This window comes from Alligator sinensis, unplaced genomic scaffold (assembly GCF_000455745.1).
Source record: "Alligator sinensis unplaced genomic scaffold, ASM45574v1 scaffold379_1, whole genome shotgun sequence".
NCBI classification, from domain to species: Eukaryota; Metazoa; Chordata; order Crocodylia; family Alligatoridae; genus Alligator; species Alligator sinensis.
The window spans coordinates 2,380,323-2,405,141 of record NW_005842001.1 but is presented as its reverse complement, the minus strand read 5'-3'; the positions used below and the strand labels follow the sequence as shown (position 1 = coordinate 2,405,141).

General features: G+C 46.2%; 1 protein-coding gene across 10 annotated transcripts in view; it reads right to left on the bottom strand.

Annotated features, from left to right (window-relative positions):
- The window catches only part of PLD1 (phospholipase D1), a 144,769-nt gene that overhangs the window by 104,737 nt on the left and 15,213 nt on the right, over nt 1-24,819 (bottom strand). For 9 of the 10 annotated variants that reach the window (XM_025201770.1, XM_025201774.1, XM_025201773.1 and 6 more), the window contains exon 1: nt 8,284-8,451. The gene's annotated coding sequence lies outside the window, so the exon portion shown is untranslated. Of the gene's footprint in view, nt 1-8,283; nt 8,452-12,861; nt 12,943-24,819 lie in introns of those variants that run through there. The other variant, XM_025201771.1, reaches the window with a different exon arrangement.

Here is a 24,819-nt window from a genome sequence, read left to right as displayed (position 1 = left end):
AAGAGCGTGGAGGGAGCTCGTTCTGGGGCATGCCCAGCACTAGAGGGTGGGATGGGTGTACTGCAGCACCACTAGGGTGGGGGGGGCTCCAATCCACTTGCCCCCCAACTCCAGCACAGGCTGGGGAAACCCCAGAACAGACCTCCCTCCCCTGTCTTTTCCCGCTCCCATCCTGAGACAGCACTGGGGCTGGGAGAGGAGGGCCGGGGTAGGGGAAAAGGCTAGAGACACAGCCTCTCTCCCTGGATTGGCTCCAAATTGAGTTCGATCTCCCATTCTCCCGACCCAGCAGCTAATGTCTGTTGGGTTAGGAGGATCGATCTGGCTCATGGCAGTTTCTGTGAAGCACCATGAGTCAGACTGGGGAGCTGCACTTCTGTCTGCACCTTAAGACTAATAGTCAGCAGTGGTTTTGTTTCATAGACCTTGGAGAAATACCTGGAAACAGTTCTAAGGAGTGTTTTACTCTTGGCACGGTAGTAACACCTCTCACTGAGAGCATCGAGAAATATAAATGTGTACACAGCCTGACAACACAGCCCATAACTTAAAAGCACGAGCAAGGTTTTCAAGTCAAGCAACTACATGAAAACACTGTGAGAAAAAGTGCATACAAAGTGAATCATCCACCTGCACATGTTCGGACAAAGAATGCCACAGAGCTTATTTCTAAACGGATGGTGACTTCTGTTCCTTCACGCTGTAATGCTGGTTTGAGATGTGATCTGGATCCTGCTGGACAGATCGTCTCCTACATCCCCTGTATGCACAGCCATTGCGGGGGGGTGGGATTATTTGGGCTGGAGGGTAACTTAAGGAGTTTTAGTGAGTTGTGGAGGGCTGTGGGGGCGACGGGTTATGACCCAGCCTTGGCCCTCGTCATGGCTTTTCACACCATCCACCACATGCAGGGAACAGATCACAGCTCTGTCCTGGGCCCCAGTCCCATGCTGTCACCACCCTGCGAACCTGGCCCCATCCACCTGTCCTGCTTCCAAATGTGACACCCTGCCTGCCTGCAGCCTCAGCCCATCCGCCCAGCTGAGCATGCCATGCCTGCGGGGGTCCCAGGCCAGTCTCCATAGAGACCCTGCCCTCGTGCCCACTCCGTCTGGTGCCCCCCTGCAGTGAGTGTGGGGCAGCTAGGCCAGGGTGCCTGGGCAGCGGGGCTGGGTCCGGCAGCAGCAGAGACACTGGCAGTGGCAGCTGGGAGGAGCCGCTGCCCCAGAGGCTGCTGGGAAGCCAAGTCCAGCTGCCACGCTTCCCCCATGCTGCCTGGCCCCGTGGACTAAAGCTCCTGGTGTGCGGAAGAGTCACTCATAGGGATAGGACAGGCTGCACTCTGCACCAGGTGGCACCTTCACACTTGGGGCAACGGGACCAGTTGCACGTGCCATGGCCCAGGCTGCCCCCCACACCTGGGCAGGGCTGGACTGAGGGACCCACCACGGGTGGATGGGATCACTTGGTGGGCCAGATCTGGCCTATGGGACATATTTTGCCCACCCCTGATTTAGAGAGAGAAGCAGTAATGGTGGAAATCCATAAAGCTCACCTTGTAAATACAAGGGAGCCTCATGATCTGTTGTTCAGTGCCTCAAGTCCTCATTTATACCACTGCATAGGAAGTGTGAAATGGGTGCCACACACTGATATTCTGATTAAGCAACATTGGATTCTCACCAATGCAAATGAAAACACAGTGAACAGCAAGGATTTGTATGTTAAGATGTGAAGCTACTCAGTCAAGAAACTGATTCTCATCATACTGACGCTGATAGGAATTGGAATAATTCCACTAATGTCAAAGGATATTCGCCACTGTAAACACAGTGCAAGTATGTGTCCAGTACAGTGGCAGTCCAGCTGTTGGAATAAAGAGGATCCTTGCTTTTTATAGAAAATAAATAAACTCTATGAATGTAAACTAACAGGGCTAGTGCATGAGGAGATAACTGAAAACCTTGCCTGACACAAGGAGAGGGGGATATATGGCAAAGGGAATGCATCTGTAGTGGAAGCTGCCTTGAAATTAGGGTGCATCTTCTGGGTGGCCGAAATGCAAAGTTTTCCGGCAATGGGAACCTGTTGCTCGAAGTGGCTTGCGTGTGTTTTTGGAACCTGTTTAGATGTCGACAAGAGAAAGCTCAGATGAAAGATAAAGATAACACAGCTTCATCCAGCGTTAAGACACGGCATGGTTTTGCTACATCTGTATCACTCCCTGTTTGTCCACACAATTAGACCGTACTAGCGCCTACCCTTCTAAAACATTCCCCGTTTGAAACAGCTTCAAATATATGAGTCTGTACTCAGAGATGCTGTGCATTTTGACTAAGGATACTCCGATTTGTTCAGGGCAGGAACCATCTCTTAGTTGATGGTTATACCTCCTCTCCAAAAAAAAGGTGTGGTGTCTGATGGACATGACTATAAAATCCTACTAGAAATAAGGCACACGCGGTTTCTACCTTGATGTAGCTAGTGAAGGACAACAATATGCCTTCCACCTGAAGTTCACCTTGACTAACCACATTAAGATAAAAGCCAGCTAGGCTTGGACTGGGACTTTACAACACAAAGCTATCTCAAGGGAATAAAGCGGGAAAAACCTTGCAGGAAAACAGTCATCTGACCAAAATCAAAAAGGTGTGAATTATTCTCCAAGAATTTGAAACTAGGTGAGGCTATTCGAGTGCTAACATTGCACAATCCTGGAAAAACATTTCCAGTAAATGTCAGATACCAAATATCAGATTTAGAAACATCATATTTAGGTACTGTACCAATGCCACTATTCCACTGATGAAAATAGCTCCATTTATGCATCTTGAGATAGCTCACGGAAGGTATAAAAACCATACTTTTGGTCGGTGAGGACATATCCCTATTCTATGTTAGTACAGGGCCTAGCATGAGGTCCCTAGTTTCTACTGTAATAAGGGTTTTAATGTTAGCCTTGTATAATTTAATTGATTTGTCCCATCTCCAGCAAAATGTTTGAGGGCTGGCAGGGAAGGGGACGAGTGGCAGTGCTCCCTCACTGCCTTTGTCCACACAGAAGGTAGAGTAATTTGTACATGTCCTTGTTCTAATAGGCTCTGACAGGCTCTACTTTGCTCTTCCCTTAGGGAAATGTAGAGATAATATAGCACAGACTTGCCTGTTCACAGATTGTTTAGGGGCTTTCTGTTCCCCCACGGCCCCTAAACATAACCGCATGCACAAAAAACACTTCTTTCCACTCCTATTTAGACAGATGGTTTCCTCAGAGATTAGAGCACTTCTGAATAACACGAGAGTGGGCGAGTTGTCTGACAAATGAAAAACAAGTTTGGGCTTCTATTATATAATCCTCAGTTTATACTGTTTATCTACTTTAATGATGGAGAAAACACCTAATGCCATGACAAAATGTAGACAGCATGTACGAGGGATGTGTGAAATGTCCACGCCAGATCTGACTTACACGATACCGAGGCCACATGGAACATCTTGGAAAACAACCTGATACTGCATTCAGCTCTAATGTTGCCAGATCTTATGATTTTATATAAAAGTCTTGTAACTGATGGTGTTATTTTAAACCCCCAGTTCCTGGAGCCATGTGATAAGGCAAGACTCCTTCTCCATAAAGTGTTTCTAGCGGCAGAGAAAAGCTTGAACACACCTAAACCCCTGAACACACCTAAACATTCAAATAACAGGAGAGAGACAAGAATGGTTCAACCCTCCCCGCGTCCTTTCTTATTAACACTCATGATCATTAGGTTAATCTATAAGTTTTACAAGCTTAACCTATCATTTTTAAACTGCTGGGGCAATACCTGACAATACTAACACCTTGGACAGGCGCCTGTCACTGTGCAAAGAGATTTGCCTGGTAATACAAAGTCAAAATTTATTTATATATTACTCATGGGTGGTGTTGCTTCACCACCTTCAGCAAAGAAGAGACAAAGCAGAGGGAAGGAGGAGAGAAATGTGTTTGCCACCGCCTCTTCCTCCCACTTACCGTTCCCCTTGCTGGCTGCTTCCCTACTCGGTGCAGTGACAGCAGAGAGCATGACTGAAAACAAGAAAGAGGCCTGGAGAATGCTCTAGACAAATGAAGAGGAGAAACGGTAGCATTACTCAAAACCCTCTTTGACTGCATATGCTTTCTGGGGCCCAAATGTGCCTTCTTCTGTCCCTCGCAGAGTATAGCATCCATAGGAATAATAACTATCAGACCAAACCTACTCAGTTCTTTCTTGGGCAAAGCCTTGCTCATCTTGATGTAAGTTTGTCAAAATGAAAACAGTGAACCAATTAAGCCTTCCTGTAGGAAAATGTTCAAGAAGGGCAGACAGAAATGCCACAAAGTCCCTCACAGGGTTTGAACTCAATTGTGCTATTGGGTTTTCTCCCCATTCCCTGCAGGATAAGCTAAGGGGTCTAGTTACAAATGCAGTGTACCCCCAAGGTCTCTGGACGAGGCTAGGACAACCTAGGCCAAGGGTCTATTTAAGTGGGAAAGGGAAAGTTAAGAAAAAATGAGACTAGGGCCTAAAAGAAGGACCCATCTCTGAGTTTCTTGGAGAGATCATCTTCCTTTCCATTCACAATTCTGTATACTGCCTTCCCCGCCACAAACAAAACCGTCTTAGCCCAGTAGCAGCTACTTAGTAGACTGACATTGTGACTTACTGCTTTCATGTATTGAAGGTACACATATGGTGGCATCTGCTTATATTAATGAAACCAGAGTTCAGAACAGCAGTAAAAAGATGCAACAAGTAAAAACCAAACCAGGTCTGAAGCTGCTTTCAGTCTCACAAAAATAAAACCTGATCAATAGGGCCTCGTAAAAACCTAACCAAACTGAGCATCTCTAGACCACAAATGAGAAGGCTGCTGGTGCCCAAGGAATGAGTCATTTGCAGGGAGTTTCCACTTTGCAGGAGAGCTACGTGAAAAAGAAGGGAATATTATTCAGTTTCAAGGAAAAAAAAATATGAACCATTCTTAGAGTGAAGGAATAAAGAGGAGCTATAAGGAATCATTAACAGTCAGGTGCAAAAATTAGACAGTGCAGGAAACACACCCAGAGGAAATCAAACAAACAGTTTTGTTTAGTAGACAAAAGCCTCTCAATTTAGGACCAACACATTTACATTTAGTCCTGTTCTGAGGCTATGCAACAAAAGGTGCAATCTTATACAGGAACAGCTATTCTGATGTAAAAACCACACCTGGTCGGCAGTTGAGGAGTGACGTAAGAGAACTTTAACAACATAACTTGTCAAGCCTGTTGCAATGTTTTGGGGATTTGTTTGGAAAGACGTGTCTTCTAGAATCCAACTCAACTCTTCTTTTAGGGAAGATGCACTGAAGAAACTTGCATGAGTATTAAAAACTGCTTTAAATAAAATCCAAGATAAAAAAATCTGTGGCAATACCAACACATTGCTAATTCATGCTTCCAAGTTTCTACCAAGACTAACTAAATTCACGCCAACCAGCAATCAGACCAACATCTGTAGGAAGAAAAAAAATGTGTCTTCAGCTTACAACAAAGAAGATGCAAAACTGTACCTGGTTGCACAGTTTGCCTGTGAAATTATGTATAAAAACACTGGTTGGGGAAAGCAAAGCCACTGTGATACACTGGGTTATTTTCCATAATGTGAACACACTCAAAGAATCAAAACCTTCATAAAATCAGTGACGTATATGGTCCTTTGATTTTTTTTAACTGAGAGCTAGCAACATTTTACAGTTTTGTCATATGATCTATTCTGCTACACGAAAGAATGAATCGTTTCATGAGAAATGAGTAACGCAGAGTTGCTACAACAGTATTTTATAGACAGAAACATTCTTAGCAGATCTTAAAAGATCAAAATTGTGATCACAACAAATTGCTGGCTCCATCTCTAAGGATGCAACAGATTTAACTCAACTTCTTACAGTGCAGGTGGTAACTTAAATGGGAGAAGTTCATTTCTGGAGCTTCTGGCACAGTAAAGCTCAATTTACCTACATTTTTTCTAGCAACATTAGCAGAGACACATTACAGATTTCCAATGGTCCTGAAACATGGGCTTTTAAAATATGGATCTTGTTTAAATCAGATAGCAGATTCTTAAAGGAATAACACCTAATTTTTAAATGGCATGAGAAGAACTTAAAGAGCCCTACCCCATTTAAAAAAAATGCTGTTCTTCCTTAGGTTTATATTAATGTCTAGCTATTGCTAGATTCAGTAGGTTTGGAATCAAGTCTTTTCTGGTGAATTGTACATCTATCTTGGACTCCTAGGGTATGTCCTCACTACACAGTTAAGCCTCTTACAGGGTTTTTCTTCTAACCCCCTATCTGTCCACATTAGAAAACCTGTGATCCAAATCTGGAAACTGTTTTGAGTCTGAGCTTGCCTTTCCAGGAAGAGGTGTGGGTTAGAGAAGTTTCTGCTTTAGCATGAGCTGGAAGCTATCTACTTTGCTACAATAATACAAACAAAATCATTTAAGTGCTAACAGTCCACCAATACCCTTTATACCCTTTCCCGCAAGCACCCCAAAGAACAGACACGTGAAGCAACTGATAGGGGGAAGGATGCCTAGAGCAGCGAACACTGGGATTTGTCCCCAGATACACACAGACCAGTACAGAAATAGGAAAACTCAGCTGTGCAGGAAGGACTCGGCTGGGGGAATGCTTGCAGGTGGCCTTGGCTAACTTGGGTGTTCAGACCTCTGCACTAATTACCAGGGTTAGCTTTGCTGGGAAGACAAACTTCATGGAGGTTGGATACCTAACTTCCCTAGGGAGCTGTGAAAATCTCATCCCATCAAGTTTCCAAACCTTGGAGAATAAGTGCTTTCCCTCTTATACAAGTAGCTCATTAAAAATAAATATCACTGGCAAATGGATTTGGTTTATGCTAATAGGCTCCATTGTTATTTGTATTCATCAAAACTAACATCTGGGTTAGCTTAACAGGGAGGGGGCAGGGCTATCTGTTTTACCAGATTATAGTGCCATAGAAAGGACATAACTCTCCCCACCGTTGTAGGCATTTCACCCTAATTGCTTCAGCGGGATTGTACAGGCACAGTTAAAACACTATGTAGATGCTAATGCATAATACATGTATGCTTGTCATATACAGTAAGCCGAAAAAAAAATATCAGCCTGCAGAGAAAAAGGTGCAACTCCCTTAAACTCAGTGGAAATGAATTAGCTTGTATCAGGCCTGAATTTGACCAGTATTTATGCCTCATAATTTAGCATTCAATGCCTTCAAAGCTCAGACTTCAATTTTGAGAAGAGAGTGCTTTAAGCTCACAGTGAGCAAAAGGAAAGCAGTACAACCAGGTAAAGAAACCTCTCATTCTGAGCAATCCTACTGCGTTTCCTCCAGCAGAACTGGTTCTTCAAAGGCACGCGGAGAATTCCCAATTGACTGAATGCTCCGAGGTGGCAGCTGTCAAAAGAAAGAAGGCTCCCCTGACTCTTTCACTGCTCCTGGTTGTAAAGTATGCCAGCCACAGTGCAGCGCACACATCCTTCAGTGCACAGAAAACAGACAGAAGCTACTGACATTCACAACAGACTAGTGAGAAACTACCAAGAGTTTACAAATTTTCAGACATCCAAAATGCTAAGTAGCCGTTTCTTTTCGGTGTGCTCGGCAAGGTATTTGAAGTGTTAAAGCTTACAAAACAATCAGGGCCTGTAGTAGAGATGGTATCTTTTATTAGGCCAACACGATTTTTGCAAAAAAAAAAAAAAAAAATCTTTAATTGCAAGCTTTCAGGAACAAGACAAATGTGACCAAAGCTTGCAATTAAAAATTTTTTTTTTGTGCAAAAATCTTGTTGGTCTAAGAAAAGATATTGTCTCTACTATGAGCCCTGATTGCTTTTTCCTCTAGGCCAATATGGCTACAACCTGGATACCTAAAGTCTACAAAGTAATTTTGAGAATGGGCTGTGAGTCTTACAAGTAAATGTAGTACCTTTGTAAGAGCAATGAACTTGGCTTCCAGCCTCCAAACAGCCAAAAAATACAACGTTCAAGCAACACATTCATTTGAAAAGCAATGCCAGATGCTTAAGTTCCCTTTTATTTCTCTTCTGAAAAGGGCTTAAAATTAACTGCCTCTCCCCAAACAGACAGAACACAATGATCTTAAACAGTTTTTTTAATCAGCTGCTCCATGTTAGCTTGAAAAACACAGTGAAACAAAATGACGCATGGCAAGAAGTGAAAAACTTCCAGTCTTTCTTTACTGACCTTATGCCCCTGTGCACGTAGGTGCCTCATGGTGCCGTTTAAATGAAAAATCTCCTCTCCTATGAAGTGATTATCCAGGACTGTGTTACTAAAAAAATAACCACAGAGGAAATCTGCACAGACAAAAGCTGTGTCTTCCTAAGTGCTTCAGTTCAAGTATTCAGGCTGACTCCCTAAAGGCAAGATGAGGAGAGACCCAACCCACAAGGCACTTCAGCCTATAAGAATCACTAATGAAGTGAAAACCACTCCCATATGTTAAACTGAATATTAAGAAACACACAAAGGGGGGCGGGAGGAAGGGCAGGATGCCGCGGGAAAAAACCTCACAGGCACAGACTGAGCTAATGATTCCTGCTACATCTTTATTTTGTACAGTATCCGAGTTATTACAGTGTAACAAACATTAGAGAGACATTCTGCTCTTAGTTATTCCAACTTTACACCAGTATAAATATACGTATTCACACTGATTTACTGAACGTACTGGAGCAGAATTTGGGCCTTACAGAGTGACCTTTCCCTCCTTCTATACTCTTCTCATATAAAAGCTACACATATTTTAAAAAGAAGACAATTTTCTTTCTGCTACAGTCCAGAAAGAATTATATTTGGATGAAGGAACAGAGAGAAAGTTGCTGCAACTGAACTGTGAATTAAATATATTTGATATTATTCTTAGCATAAGACAAGCTAATAATTATGGTCAAATGTAGGGTCTTCAGGTCTCCTAATGCTGTCTTTTTTTTAATTTCTAATGCATATTACCAAAGCCCTTTTTAATACGAAGAGCAGCAAATTCTTTTGCGAGAGAGAGAGAGAGAAAGCGACAGCAAGTATTAATGCTTATGGCCGTTCTGAACTGACATCTTGGTAAAAATGCCTGAAGCCTAATTATAGTAATGAAGTATCCAGCATTGCAGCTCCACTGACAAAAAGGTAAGGGTCTGAATTTTTTCCATGTAAAAATAAACCTAAGATAGTGGATACTACAATTCAGTCTTCATGACTGCCTCTCTCAAGATTTCAGCATAGAGAGGGGTTCTGAGTTTTAGGACAAGACACTTCTTGAACTGAATTACAAAGTAGATAAAAAGCCAACCTTAATCACTACCAACCAGAGGGCAAATTCTGTTTCTGGTCTACCGATGTAAATTTAGCAAAACGCCACTTACTTCACTAGAGTAAATGAGATTACAGTAGGGCCTGGCCTTTAGGCAATGTTTTAATTACCAACATAAGCTCAGCAGGACTCAAACTACATTAGCTGAACTGGTTTAAAGCAAGTCTTATCTAACATGCTTTAAACATTTTTTAACTAGCCCAGTGGTTCGTATCTAGGGTGCCACAAGGACCCCCTTTGGGGTGCTACAATTTAGGCGGCCAAGTAACATTAGGCCTCTCTGATACAGCAGACAAGGCTGGATTGGGCTGTAGCCCCTCCTGGTCTGGCCCCCCTCATGCTCCTCCCCACAGTTCACCCCTGCCTATTTCCAGGAGAAGCAAGGGGGAGGCAGACCAGGAAGAGCTAGAGCAGTGGTCACCAACCAGTGGATCTCGATCCACCAGTAGAAGTCGGAGCCTCTTGGAGTTGATCCGAGGCTAGGGTTGGGGGCTGAGTGCCCACGTGCCCCAGACCAGCAGGTCAGTCCCTGGGGGAGTGAAGGGGCGGGGGCCAGATCGTGGCCCCCAGTGACGGACAGTGCCACAGAGGCAAAAGCAGGGGTAAGTTGAATGGGGCCAGGTGACTATCCAGCCTCCTCTTGAAGACCTCCAAGCTAGGTGATAGCACCACCTCTCTTGGAAGCCCATTCCAGATCCTGGCCACCCTTACTGTGAAAAATTTCTTCCTAATATCTAACCTAAATCCACTCTCAACTAGTTTACACCCGTTATTCCTAGTCACTCCCTGGGGCGCCTTAGTAAACAGCACTTCCCCTATTCCCCGCTGACCTCCCCTAATAAATTTATAGGCGGCCACAAGATCTCCCCTCAGCTGTCCCTTGTGAAGGCTGAAGAGATTCAGCTCTCTCGACCTCCCCCCGTAGGGTCTATCACGAAGGCCACTAACCATGCGAGTGGCCCTCCTCTCTACCCTCTCCAGATTCTCCGCGTCCCCCTTGAAGTACGGCACCCAAAACTGGACACAGTACTCCAACTGCGGCCTGACCAGCGCCGCATAGAGGGGGAGCATCACCTCCTTTGCTCTATTAGTCATGCACCTGCTAATGCACGACAAGGTGCGATTGGCCTTGTTGATGGCCCTGTTACACTGCCGGCTCATGTTCATCTTGGAGTCAATTATGACTCCAAGATCCCTCTCTGCCTCCGAGCTGCTGAGAAGGACACTCCCCACCCTATAGGTGTGCTGGGGGTTCCTCCTTCCCAGGTGGAGTACCTTACATTTATCTCATGAACGACGTGTGCCCCCGGAGGCGGGGAGGCACAGTGAGCTCCCGCAGGCGGCGACAACACTGCCAGCGGCAGGAACGTGGTGAAGGTAAGTTGGGAGCTGCCGCAGGCAGCCGTAGCACTGTCAGCAGCTGGGCAGGGGGGCGGGGGCGCAGTGAGCGCTATTAGTCGACGACCACCCGCAGACACCACCGGCAGTGTCGGCCAGCAGCAATTGCGGACCACCTGCAGGCGCTGACAATGTCAGTGGTGCCTTTTTACAGGGGGGGCACTGCCACGCTCCGGGGGTGCACGCGCACCCACATGCACCCCCTACACATGGCCAATGGGTGATCTACTTAAAAGGTTGGAGACCACTGGGCTAGAGCCTGAGCTAGCTCTGTCTGTGTCAGGGTTATCAGAGAGACCTAATGCAGTGGGAACATGGGCACATGCCACAGCCCTTCCTGGGCTGGCTGTGCACAGGCATGCAGGCAGTCTTACTGGAAGTGTGGCCACATCTAAAGAAGTGGCGGAGGGCAAAATCTCTGAAAAGGTTGAGAGCCACTGGTCTAGCCCATGTGTACGGGGATTATAGTCTAGAATCAAGTTTAAAAGCCCGTACTGGATCTCCTAACTGGGCTTAAACACTAAGTCCTGCCTGGGCTTGTTTCCGTTCACATTTTTCAGCCCAAGTGGTTTTACACTGAGGTAGCCCATATCCACTGAACGCTGTGATTTAAAGAGGTTCAGCAAATCTGATTCTTGACGCATATGCAGATAGGAGCTCAAAGGCATAGATACTCCTATCAAGAAGAGGGACAAACCTCTAGACACATGGCAGAACTCCACAGAAGAGAAGTACGACTATTCAGAATGCCACCTCCCATCTCCATCATAAGGTACAGGTAGGGTGCAGGTTGGGGGAGGGAAGCTAAATTATACAGTGGATCCTGGATTTTTCATTTAGGGGTGGCAGTGGGTTACCAAATTAAGGAAGAGCTTTGCTTGCTGTGGCTTTTACTTCAAAAGGGAATCACTGCTCCACTCGGCCAGAACGCTGACTTGGTCTCATGTGGCTGATCAGAGCAGTGATGCCCTTAGAAATAAAAGCTGCGGCAAGCAACCAGAACATCTCATGGCTCATTATAACCTACCTGATCCCTTCTAAACTCTGCACCCCACAGGTGTCAGTGACCCTCTCTTCTTTTTAATGCTCTTGATGAGATCCTTCGTTCTGCAATTCTGGGGTCTGTTAGCTGATCCTGGGAATGCAGCTCCTATTTCACAGCCCTGAAGCTTGTTTTTAACTCATTCCAATGAAGTTATATTTGTTTTTTGCTTCAATCTTAAACTGAATAATACAGCCCCTGGCCCCTAGTATATTAATGACGCTTCTAGTTTATTTTTAATTGGAGAAAAATGTGTGTTGTTCTGTATGTGATGATGCACCTCACCATCTGCACCCCCCTTTTCAAAGTACTGCCCATGTTGCCAGCCCCAGAAGGACAGCATGATGTGTGGGCACTCCTGCCTCACAGTTCATTCACCCGCCCTTTACTTTGTTCTCCTGTGCAACGACCAGTGAAAAACAAAGATTTAAGGTTCGCTCTGTCCCAGGACCAATTTCCTGTACCATCCAGCACCACAGCCTACTTGCTTCTTCCTTTATCTAAGAGTTAAATTAAAAAATGATAAGTCTCCAAGAGTGTTGCAACAAATCCTTTCCAGCTCATGAGCCTTAGCTCAGTTAATGTGTATTTGTCTTCTTCCCGTACTAAGTTAAGTTTATTCTGGCAGACAGTATGATTACTGCAGGATCAGCAACAACAGGTAACATTTTTCCAATGAATATTTTGGCATTGCTGACAGCCCAATCAAGCAGCAGAATATTCTAGGCTCACAATTCCCAGTCCCTCCTCTAAAGAGCCAAAAAGTGGTGCCTGCACCCACTAGAGGTTTGTTACCTTTACCATAACATCCCTTATTTCAGATATAACCCAACAGATGAATACTTGGCAGCTGTCCTTCATCATATCTTGAGGTATTATGAAAAAGTAGTGCTGGCTAAAGCTAGAGAACAGGGCAGAGATCAGAAGTTGTGCTCCTGATAGTCTGTGATGTTTGGCAGATCCTTAAGGTCTACATGCTTTTCCATATCTGTGAAAGAAGTATATTAACACTCACCTAAGTCACAAAGCGTGAACTTCGTTTAGTTCATGTAAAGCTGTTTGAGGTTCTGACAATAGGGATCCAAGTTGCTGTATTCTGTAAATGCAAAGTATAAATATCAGTAAGTTCCTTGGCTGTGGCTGAGCAATTTGTTTCCTTCTTTTCTAGATTTTCTATTGACAAATGCTTCATCAGCAGGCCTCACACTTGTATATTTGAGAAAGAAAGATACCTTGAACGTTACACATGGTTTTTAAGGCCTCTTGTGCACTGTACACAGTATGCCTAAGGAGTAAACCATCACCTCTTCCTTTGACTGGAGGCAGTGCTGTCTCTGGTCAGTGTGTGCAAGAGAAAGTTTTGGGTGTAGTCTCTTAATACTCCTAGTAGAGATAGCGCTTACCGAAATGAACTTCAAATTAAATGAAGCAGCTGGGTACTAATGAAATAAACATGATGAGTAACAGTGCGAGGAAGGGGCTCTAAATCCAGCTCTCAACACTGACTGCCTGAAAAGTCATTTAGCCTCTCGCCTTCCATTCAAACTAATAGCTACACCAGAAGACGTCACGGGCACATCTACATGTGACGCTACGGAGACGTAATGTCTGTGGGCATCTACACGTGACCAGCAGGTACTTCACTGTAGCAACACACTCCCCTGGTATATCGCGCCGCTATGGCCAAGTAGCTGCCAAAAATAACCGTGCACTGCACGTACGGCACAGTATAGGCTGTTACTGCACTGTGATTTAGTACTTCCTTTTGGAAGTACTAAATAACGGCACAGTAACAATGTCACCATAGCGACATGTATAGACGTGCCCTGCGAAGCTTAATCAATTAAAATCTGTGAAGTACTTCGGAGAGTCTTAAATAGATGGTTATGGACAAGTTCTGAGTATTTCCTATTATTAGCTGCGGTTCAGGGACCAGCTTACAAGCTCAGGGCTGGGAGCTGTCAAGTTCATGTAATCTTATAGGCTTATCCTTTTGTAATGAAACTGCTGGAAAGGTTTTCCCAGCTTGCATTTTACCGTTGGACATATAAGGAATATCTTGTCTTCCCTCATTTTTCTGGAGGACCTCTAAAAAAAAGAGTGGGAGGAAAGAGGAAGGAAGGAGAAGTGTCTCATTCTTTCTGTGACCTCTCCCACAGCAACCGATGGGCTGGTGGAGCCGACTATTTAGGACTGTCTGGTAGGCAACGCAGTTGTACCAACAGGGTTCTCAGCCGCCCTTCCACTCTTACCTGCTCACATTTCACTTTCCCAATGTACCGTGTCAATTCACTACTGTTCCTAGTAGGTAGATTAGACTTGACTGTTTAGAATAATCATCAAGCAGGAAGAAAAAAAAAGGCTGTACATCACAAAGAAGGGGAAAACTGCCTGCTTTCTCTGGCAGAGTTGCCTTGCAGGCCTGCTAAGGAAGGCAGAAAGAAATACTCAGCACCACCTAGTGGTAAGATGAAGAGAAACTCTGGCAACTGTTTTCAGAGATTTTTTTAAAGTTAAAAGTGACAGTTCTGGTCATTTAGTTTGACCTCTTGTAAGAGACAGGCCATAGAAGTTGGCCTACTAATTGCTGCATCAAGCCCAAATTTCTGGTTGAGCCACAGCCTACCTTTTAGAAAGCTATCCAGACCATAATTATACACAACAGAAAATCTTCCTAGGAAAGTGGTTCTACTGGTTTGACCCGATTAGAACAGGGCTGTCCACTGGTAGCAAGCAAGCAGCCTGCAAGGGGTTGTCTGCTGAGCTGCCACTTCCCTTATCGCTCCAGCTGCAAGAGCAGCTGGAACCCCCAGGCTCCCCTCCCTCCCTCCCTCCCTCCTCCAGACGCTGCTTCCTACCTTCACCCCAGGGGAAGGGCAGGGCAGGGCAGTACAGCGCAGGGAGCCAAGGGTGAGTCAGGCTGCACATGGCAGTGCAGGGGAGGGGGGACAACGCGGAGCAGCAGTGGATGGGAGGGTGCTAGGGTGGTTGCACAAGGGCATGAATTACACTCAGGGTAGGTGTGGAGGATGGAAATCACATCTGCATGCCTACATGAAGAATCAGTAGGAGGGATGCCCAGTACAGCAAAGGGGGATGCCCATGTAGATCAGTGTAGGAGAGTGTCTGCATGGCATGAGGCCCAGTAACCCATGGCGTGCCTAGTCTGGCCCCCACACTGTGCAGCCCCCACTGCTGCATCCCCCAGGGACTCAAGAGTTGGCCAGAAAAAGGTTAATTTTTTTCCATGAGAAATCTGACTCAAAACTTTACTTTTTGCTTTCATCATTTTTGCTCCTAGGAAAAAATAGCTCAATTTTCCATCAGCTCTAAAAGATAGTTATAATGCATATGCTGTTCCATCTAGCAACTGACATGACTAGACATTGAAAAGATATTATATCCCTCTCTTTAAAGGAAGCATTCTAAAGAAAAAGTGTTTGGGCTGGACTTTGACCAGCTTTTATCGGTGTACCAGATGTACAGGGAAACCCAAGGCATACTCCTTGCCCTAAGGCAAATAAGTGTGTCTCCATACCAATCTTTGCTCTACTCATAGCACTGTGTCTTAAAAACACAATGAACTATTCAGGAAATCTACAGAAGGTAAATAAATTGTATTCACCACTGAAGGTTTATGTCAGCTAATTATCCTTGTGCAAATTTTCTTATTCCTATCCTGCCCTTGGGCTGGAAAGAGAAAAGTTTTTTGTTTCTTTTTCCAGACAGATTGCTCACATTTGCATCATTACATAACTACCTGGATGCCACCATGTGGTTGTTGGATTATAGTCTGCAATATAGCTACAGAGGAAACCAACCAGCCTCAAAACGAAAGGGGCACAGCTAATCCCTTGGACAACAGTGTTACCTAAGTAGGAGGACATGCCTTCAGCTATGAGGAGGGGTGCCCCAAATGTCCAAGGGAACAGCTTAATAAGCAACAAGAGCTTTGCACTGCATTCAAACTGCTACAGTTCAGGCAATTACAAGTACCACAGCTTGCAGAAGGCAATCTGGTAGGAGAGCATGTGAGATCTTTTCTCTCATCCATATGGTACTAAATCAACATATGACTAAGATGACTGTGCGGGTGTCAGTAGGATGATTAAGTAACAACAACACTGGGTTTGAGCGGAGTCAATATATCTATCTTAGCTACTTACATGGTCCTCATTACAAAGCATTTGAGCATCTCTCACTCTTTAGTCTCACAAGACCCTTGTGAATTAAGTGCTATTATTCCTCTCCGACAGGCCAAGAACTGAAGCACAACTCCCTAGTGGTATATAGGCCCCTCATTCCCACTGCTTTCATTGTGACCAGCCTATGTTCCCACAGTACATTTGTGGAAGAACTGATATTTGAACCCAGGCCTCCCATAGCCCACAGCAGCAGCCTAAACTACTTGACCAGCCTCCCTTCCATCTTGAAGAGGTAAGCTACAGCTGACAAAAAGCCAGATCTTAATAGTCCTTCCTTGCCTTTGTGAACACTTACTCACACAAGTAGGCAATGAGACTTCTCACAGGATTAATGGCTAACCGGCAAGTGTAGTCTTACAACTAGCTAAGAGGATTTGGCTGGAGCCTACTACAATATTGCAGGGCTTCCTGCCTTTCTCAAGAATGTGGTCCCACTATACCTTAGATCATGCCTTTGCAAATTTCCAACCTGACTTTCCTATCTGCTACCCCTACCTGTAAATCATCCCAGATTAACTTCAGATCATTTTTAAAGTCTCTTATGTTGGCTGAACTTTCATTGGGCCAGTGGCTTTTCTTCTCCAGGGTGCAGAGGGAGGTTTTAGTTTGATGCACAGAGTAAGCACACCAGGAAGGGGCCATATATAGGGACTGTCCCTAAAACACCCCACACACACTCTATTCTGCAGTGCCTCTAGAATACCGAAGAGTGGGACAGGTAGGGCCACGGCTGGAGTGGCAGGGGTAGACAACGGATCACCTACTGTGAATATTAAAGTGACAACCATTCAGGTCAGAAAAACACAGGAGATCCAGCTTCCACTAAAACCCAGGGACCACAGGTGACTGGTAGGGGAGGCATGGGGAGGGTTGGGGAAGCGGGGGAACATGCCCTGCCTTACATTGGCCCTGACTCAGCATTGCTCAGGACACGGCAATTTTTTTGGCCGGTGAGGGGGTGCACTAAACCATGGCACAGAAGTATAGAAGTGAATATGAGGCTTTTGGCCTGCCTCTGAGCCCACCCACAAATTGTGCTCCCACGCCGCCGACTCAGGAGGCACCAATCACCCTTGCCAGGGACTATAGCTATAATATGCACTGCTCCATGCTAATCCACTGGATTAGGGAAGGAATGATTTCTTTTCCCTCTCCGATCCCACTCAGATCCCTTGTGCAGGGAGGAAACTCATTAGATGGATGAAAGCAAGTAACTGATACACAGAAGAGTAGTGGAAAGAGATGTGCAGATATGCAGACAGCAGCAAAGTACTTTTTATCTCCAGAGAAGCCCACACTGGGCCTGCTGCCAAAACTAGCTCCTGTTCCTAGCAGCTGGGACTCTGAGCATTTTCTTGAAAGGTTCCTCTTACCTCTGTGGGTCATATGCTGGCAGATGCTAAACCTACTGAATTGCGTTAAAGATTTGGGTGGGTAATAAATGCAGGATGGCTTTAATTTCACTGCATTTTCCTCATTGGAGGACTCAGGTGCCTGTACACTAATGCCAGGAACATGGGGAACAAGCAGGAGAAGCTAGTCCTCCTGCTCTCCAGTGGGCATTACGATCTAGTAGGGATTACAGAGACCTGGTGGGACTCCTCACATGACTGGAACGTAGCCATAGAGGGATACACCCTGCACAGAAGGGACCGAGTTAGGAAGAAAGGGGGAGGTGTAGCTTTGATGTGAGGGAGCAGTGCACCTCCTTGGAAGCTGACATCGGCTCCAAAGAACAGCAGCTCGAAACCCTCTGGGTCAAACTAGGGGGGTGGGGAGGAAGACCTAACTGTAGGTGTATACTACAGATTACCAAACCGAGGGGAGGAGCTCGATCTGGAGTTCTCTCGAGAACTGGCAGAGGCCGCACATGCACAGGACATGGTTGTCATGGGTGACTTCAATTACTAAGACACCTATTGGGAAGAGCGCTCGGCTAAGTCAGATCAGTCGCGTTGCTTCCTGACCTGTATCCACAAGCTGTACCTGACTCAGGAAGTGTGCGAGCCAACCAGAGGTAACGCTCTCCTAGACTTGGTCTTGGCCAGAGGAGACAATCTGTTGAGCAACTTGAATATAGAGGGCGGCCTGGGAGACAGCAACCATGAAATCATTACGTTCACTTTCCGTCACAAGACAGATAAATCAGCTAGCAGGGTTGAAGTTTTGGACTTCAAAAAAGCAAATTTCAATAGGCTCATGGTAATAGCAAAAGAAGCACTGCCGGACCAGGTGAAAGGAGTGCATGAAGAGTGGTCGTTCCTCAAGGACATGATCCTCGAAGCGCAAAAGAAGTCCATTCCCATGTGGAGGAAAGGTAGCAGAAGGGCTGGTAAACCCTCTTGGCTTAAGAGGGATATCATAGTCCTCTTGAAGAAGAAGAAAGAGGCATACAAACAATGGAAGCTTGGGACAGTCCCCAAGGAGGAATATATAGCAACGGCCCACACTTGTAGGGAACAAATTAGAAAGGCTAAGGCAGCGACTGAATTTAAACTAGCAACAGAAATCAAGGACAATTAGAAGTCCTTCTTTAGGTAAGTAGCAAACAGGAGGAAAACAAATGGAAGCAAAGGGCCATGGGTGACTGGTGCCTCCTGAGACTGGGGGGGCACAGTTTGGTAGCAGCGGGGGCAGGGAAATGTGGCGGGCGGCACCCCCCGGCAGAAGCCGGTGTTGGCGGGGTGGCAAGTGGTGACCGCCTGTAAAAGTCGGTGGCAGTGACAGCATGGTGAACAGCAAAAGCTGGTGGTGGTGGCCAATCTTTGGGGGGCACGTGCCCCCACCCCCCCGTGATCCTCCTACCAGTTGCCGATGCATGAGGCCATTACTTAACAATTCAGGACAGCTGGTTACTGACACTTAGGAGAAAACTAAACTCCTGAATGACTACTTTGCTTCAGTATTTTACCAGACTAAGAGGAAAATCATACTACATACTACATACGGTTCAGAATGGGCATGGTGGGAATGACTGCCTTCCTACTGTTGACATTGAGCTGGTGCGTGATCAGTTAGAAAAGTTAGACATTTGTAAGTCATCAGGACTGGATGAACTTCATCCAAGAGTGCTGAAGGATCTAGCCAAAGTCATCATGGGACATCTGGCAAAACTCTTCCAAAACTCGTGGTGCTGAGGGGAGGTCCCTGAAGACTGGAGGAGGGCCAATGTTTTGCCCATCTTCAAGAAGGGGAGGAGAGAGGACCCAGGCAACTATAGGCCAATTAGCCTACCTTCTATCCCAGGGAAAATCCTGGAAAAATTCATCGAGTCTATATGCGACACACTTGCAGAAGGTAGGATTCTGAATGACAGCCAGCATGGCTTCATCACGGGCAGGTCTTGTATTACCAGTCTCATCTCCTTCTACAACCAGGTAACTTGCTAGCTGAATAAGAGAGAGGAGGTCGACATGGTATACCTAGACTTCCAAAAGGCCTTTGATCTGGTATTCCATAATGTTCTCATGGGAAAATTGGAGGACTGTGGGCGTAACTGCTCGACAGTTAGGTGGGTAGGAAGCTGGCTTCAGGGTAGGACCCAGAGAGTCCTAATGAACAGATCTGTGTCATCCTAGCGAGAAATGGCCAGTGGCGTCCCTCAGGGGTTCATGGTTAGTTCAGTGCTTTTCAACATCTTTATCAATGATTGGGATGTGGAGGTGAAGGGCTCACTGGCCAAGTTCGCGGATGACACCAAGTTATGGGGGAGTGTGGTCACGCTTGAAAATAGCCTGCAGATACAGGCAGACCTAGACAGCCTGGCAAGTTGGGCGGATCAGAACCAGATGAAGTTCAACACTGAGAAATGTAAAGTGCTCCATTTGGGGAAAAACAATCCCCAACATACTTAAAGGCTCAGTGGCGCCAAACTGACTAGCACCATGACACAAAGGGACCTACAGGTAATAATAGACCATAGTATGAACATGAGCCATCAGTGCAACGCTGTAGCCAGCAGGTCAAACAGTACTCTGGCATGCATCAACCAATGCATCTCAAACAAAACCAAAGAAGTGATTCTTTCACTTTACTCGGCATTGGTGAGACTGTAGCTGGAGTACTGCATCCAGTTCTGGGTGCCACACTTCAACAACGATGTGGAAAAGCTTGAGAGAGTCCAGATAAGAGCCACCCATGTGATCAGAGACTTGCAAAGCAAACCATACAAGGAAAGCCTGAGGGACTTGGATCTCTTCAGCCTAAAAAAGAGAAGGCTGAGAGAGGACTTGGTAGCAGCTTACTGTTACATCAGGGGAGTACATCAAGACTCAGTGAACAACTGTTCATCAGGGCACCCTTGGTGAAAACCAGGAGTAATGGCTACAAACCATGGTCTCCTGGAAGACCATTTCAGACTCAACATTAGGAAAAACTTCACAGTCAGGGTGTCCAGACTGTGGAATAAGCTCCCTCCAGATGTGATGCAATCACCTACCCTGGGAATCTTGAAGAGGAGACTGGACGGTCACCTTGCTGGGGTCATCTGACCCCAATTGTCTTTCCTGCCTAGTGCCGGGTGGCTGGACCCGATGATCTTGCAAGGTCCCTTCCAGCCCCTTACAATCTGTGAATCCATTTATTTTCAGAAGGCTGCTTGAGAAGTATGATAACTTGCAGTTCATTAAATAGATTGATACATTTCACTGGTAGAGCACAGCAGCTTGTATAGACTGTTAAGTAGCTATATTATTACTGATAGAGAGGAGGATGGGACTGAAATGTTCTTAAATTATGAAATAATTATTTGAATGGTTAAGGATTTGGGTAATTCTTTAATGCTAAATCTAAGCAAGATATATTCCACCTGATGTGTCAAACTGCTTAGTTACAGACAAAGGCTTATGTAAGGTGGGTGTTACACAGAATCCTAAAATAGATAGATAGATAACTCCGCCATAATTTGGGGGATGTCTACACAGCAGTCATTATTGTGCTGTCTGTGCTATGATGACTGCAGCATGCTGCAGACATACCTAGACCAGGTACCAGTAGCAGTCCAACCATGCAGGCTGCAAAACCCACCTGAGAAGCTAAATGAATATTCACTCAGTTACCCACTGCTAAGCTCCTTAGTGCTGGGACTAAAACACTACAAGTACCCAAACAAGGTAATTTAAAACTAGCTGCAGTGCAGTATATTCATGCCCTTAGGTCATTGGTATTATTCAGGTACTCTCAAGTCTACAATTCCTGGCAATTTCCAGGCAAACTTCTCTGAAAAAAAAGTAATTTACAGTCATACATTATTAACAGGTATTTCTTCCTAAAATTGCATACGAGGTTTAGCTCACCTTGAGAGCTTTGCTTCCTTGTGCATAGAACTTAAAACAGAAAGCATACAATTATATAAGTTCCCAAAGCAGATACTTCAATGTTGTCTTCGGAATATGGAAACCTAATGCCCCTTTATTTTCATGGGAAAGTTAGGTTGAGGGCAACTTGAGCCTCCAGATCCAGTACTGAAAAAATTGCAGTCTGAAAAAATAGCACTGCTCACTGCCCAGGAGTGAATGTTTGCAAGAATCAGGCCCACAGATTGTGACAAGTTTCTAATGGACTTATTTTACAGTGGTGATACGCCCAACTTCTGCTCTAAGTGACCCTCCATGGAAGGGCAGTAGGGCTATGCGAAGCTTCAGTCCCCGATTTGATTCGGCAGAGATTTGGCTACCGAATCTCTGAATCCGAATAGAATCAGAGGACCCTTTAATCTCTCCAAATCGAATCAGAACCCTCCAAATCAATTCGGAGAGATTCGGAAAGATACGGCAATTCGGACATAGACACAGCTTTAAATATTTTTTCTACGTACCTCTAAGTAGCAGGCGGCTCATGAACGCTGCGATGCTGGGGCAGATGGAGTGTCCCAAAAAATGTGGGGGGGGTCCCCAGCATGCTCAACAGCAGACTCAGAAGTGGACCAGAAGCACTTCCGGTCTTCCTCCAGGTCTGCCAAAGAGCACACTGGGGCGACCCCCGGTGCCCCTCTGGCTTGGCAACTGGTGCCTCCTGGGCCCAGTACTTCTGGTCCACTTCTGGGTTCACTGCCAAGCATGCAAGGGGCCCACCCGTGCTCCTGTGGGATGCTCCATCTGCCCCAGCATCACAGCATTCGTGAGCCGCTCCTGGTACCTGAGGTACGTAGAAAAAACATTTACAGCTGTGTCTATGTCCAAATAGCTGATTCTCCGAATCAGCATCAAATATTCAGATTCAGATTTGGCCGAATCGAATTGGGGATAGTGATCCGAATCAATGAATCAAATCACTATCCTCGATTCAGGATGAACCCGAATTGAAAAGGGCCCATTTCAGACACACATAAAGAGCAGCTGAACTCTTTTCACAGCACCTGACTGGTGGATCCTACAGAAGTTCATCTTTGGGGTTCACTTCAGTGAAGATGTAGGGATTGGGAGACAACTGGAGAGCATGGATGCAAGCCATGCCCGCATCCCATGCCCCACCCACCCTACCCTGGCTGGTCAAGTGCAGGGGGCATAGGCCCCACTCCCAGCGCTGTCATGCCCACATCCCACACCCCTTCACCCCTCTCCCTGAGTCCCGTGCCCTCTGCCCCAGCTGGGCAGCTTGTCCCAGCCCCAATCCCTCGCCCCCCCACCCCAACAGATTTATCAGCTGGAGGCAGCTGTGTCCAGCATGGTGAAGACTGCTGCCTCTTTAGTTTATGGCAAGTGTTCAAAGCGGTGCTGAATCTTTGGATCTGATTTGGCCGAATCAGATTGGGACAGTGATTTGGATCCCCAAATCAAATCACTGTCCCTCTGCATTGGCCGAATCCGAAGCTAATACTTGCTGCTTCGCACGGGCCTACAAAGCACCATACCAGGCTACTATTTCTTAAGGTTACCATACATCCTAGTCTTCCTGGACTTCTCTTTTTGGGTCCTCCATCCCCATCTGGGTGTTTTGTTTAAATATCAGCAAATGTCTGGGATATTGCTCTGCCTCAGCAAGGAGCTGCTTGGGGCTAGGGGCAGCAAGGGACAGTGACTGGAGGCAAAGCATCATGTGCTCTGTGCATGGGCCTGGCAGCTGCAGGCAGGTAAGTGTGTGCATGTGTGTGCGCGCGCACGCCTGCCAGCAATGGGACTGTAGCAGGGTGAGGGAAGGGAGGAGGGTTCTTTGGGGGCAGCATGGCTGGGTGGGGCCAGGGGGCTGTGAGTCAGGAGTGAGGGCTATCAGCAGGGATAGGCAGAATGTGGGTTGGGACTGAGGGGCACCAGCATGGTCTGGGGGGCAGGGCACAGGCATATCATTGCCCCCTCATAATCATATACCCCCTTCCTCTCCCCCCCCCACAGTTGTCCCCTTTTTAGAAGCTGAAAATATGGTAACCCTATTATTTCTACAATCAGGAATTATTATCCATATATTTTCCTTGATTTTTTCCAGCTTTCTGTAATATAGTTTTACAAGTTCATCACTAATCCAGCTTTGCCCTCTAACTGCAATATACAGACGATGTGATATGAATGAATCTCTTTCCTGAATAAATTGGACAAACTCATCCCTAGTGGGTTATGGTCTGTTGTCTGAAAGTACAGCATATGGAATACCATTTTAGTTAAATGATTGATTGCTTTGTCCAGAACTAGCTTTAGGGCTGGGCAGCATGAATGACAGCCCAGGGCACCCTGGTCAGGGGGGCACTGATGAAGTGGCACAACTCTCTTGGCAGAGGTGGGGTTGGGGTGTTGTGGTGCAGCTCTCATATTATTGTTCAGGCAGTTAAGGGAGATGATCATTAACACCTGTGAAGTAAAGAACAACGGGTCATTAACCAGCCATTAACTCCCTTTCCTGCCTGAACAGTAATATATACCAGAGCTGCACCACCCAGGGGAGCGGGGCAGCTGCTCCACAGCAGCAGTGGTGGCAAGAGTGGGGCCAGAGCCAAAACTCTTGTTTTAATTTTCACCAGCTGTGACCCTTGCAAGTGTGTGCCAGTGTGCACCAGCATCTGCTGGGACACTTGTTTTAATTTTCACAGGCTATGAAACTTGGAAGGAAGCAAAATGTTGCAAATACCGAGGTAGATGTCAGGGTGAATGGGACCCCAGGGCCGGGGCGGGGAGAGGCTCGTCCAGGGGATCAGCATCCCCGTGCTTAAAAACAGCAGTAGGAGCACTTGAACTAAAGCTCATTTGATGGCAATTTATTTACATTTGATGATCTTTAGTTCAAGTGCCACTGCCACCATTTTTAACCGCGGCGATGCTTCTAACCAGTTGAGTGGGGTGAGGGTAGATGCAGGCTGCCTGCTGCGGGCTCGGGGCTCTCCACTCTGCTGCCTTTGACCCGGGAGCTGCCTGCTGGTTGTGCATCCCCTACCCATGCGGTAGGAGGCACAACTTGCCGCTGCCACTGCTGCCAGATGGGCAGGGGACACATGGCCGGCACGTGGCTTCCAGGCAAAGGCAGCAGGGTGGAGAGCCCCAAGCCCACAGTGGACAGCCCGCATCTGCCCTCACCCCACACACAAATCCGGGGAGGGGGGGGCACATGGATTTTCCTCTGGATGAGCAGAATCACCATTTTCTATGATGTTTTTATATAGATCTTGAAAACGGCGAAGTTCTGAAACAGTGCTGGCTGCTTTACTCAGAGTCTACTGCCAAGGTTTCCTGTTTCTGCTGCAAGTTCTTTGACTTGAACCCAAAATCATCCCTAGCATTTGAGGAGTCAAATGACTGGAATGACACATCTCATATTCTCGTGTCATGAGAAATCATCTAGTCATT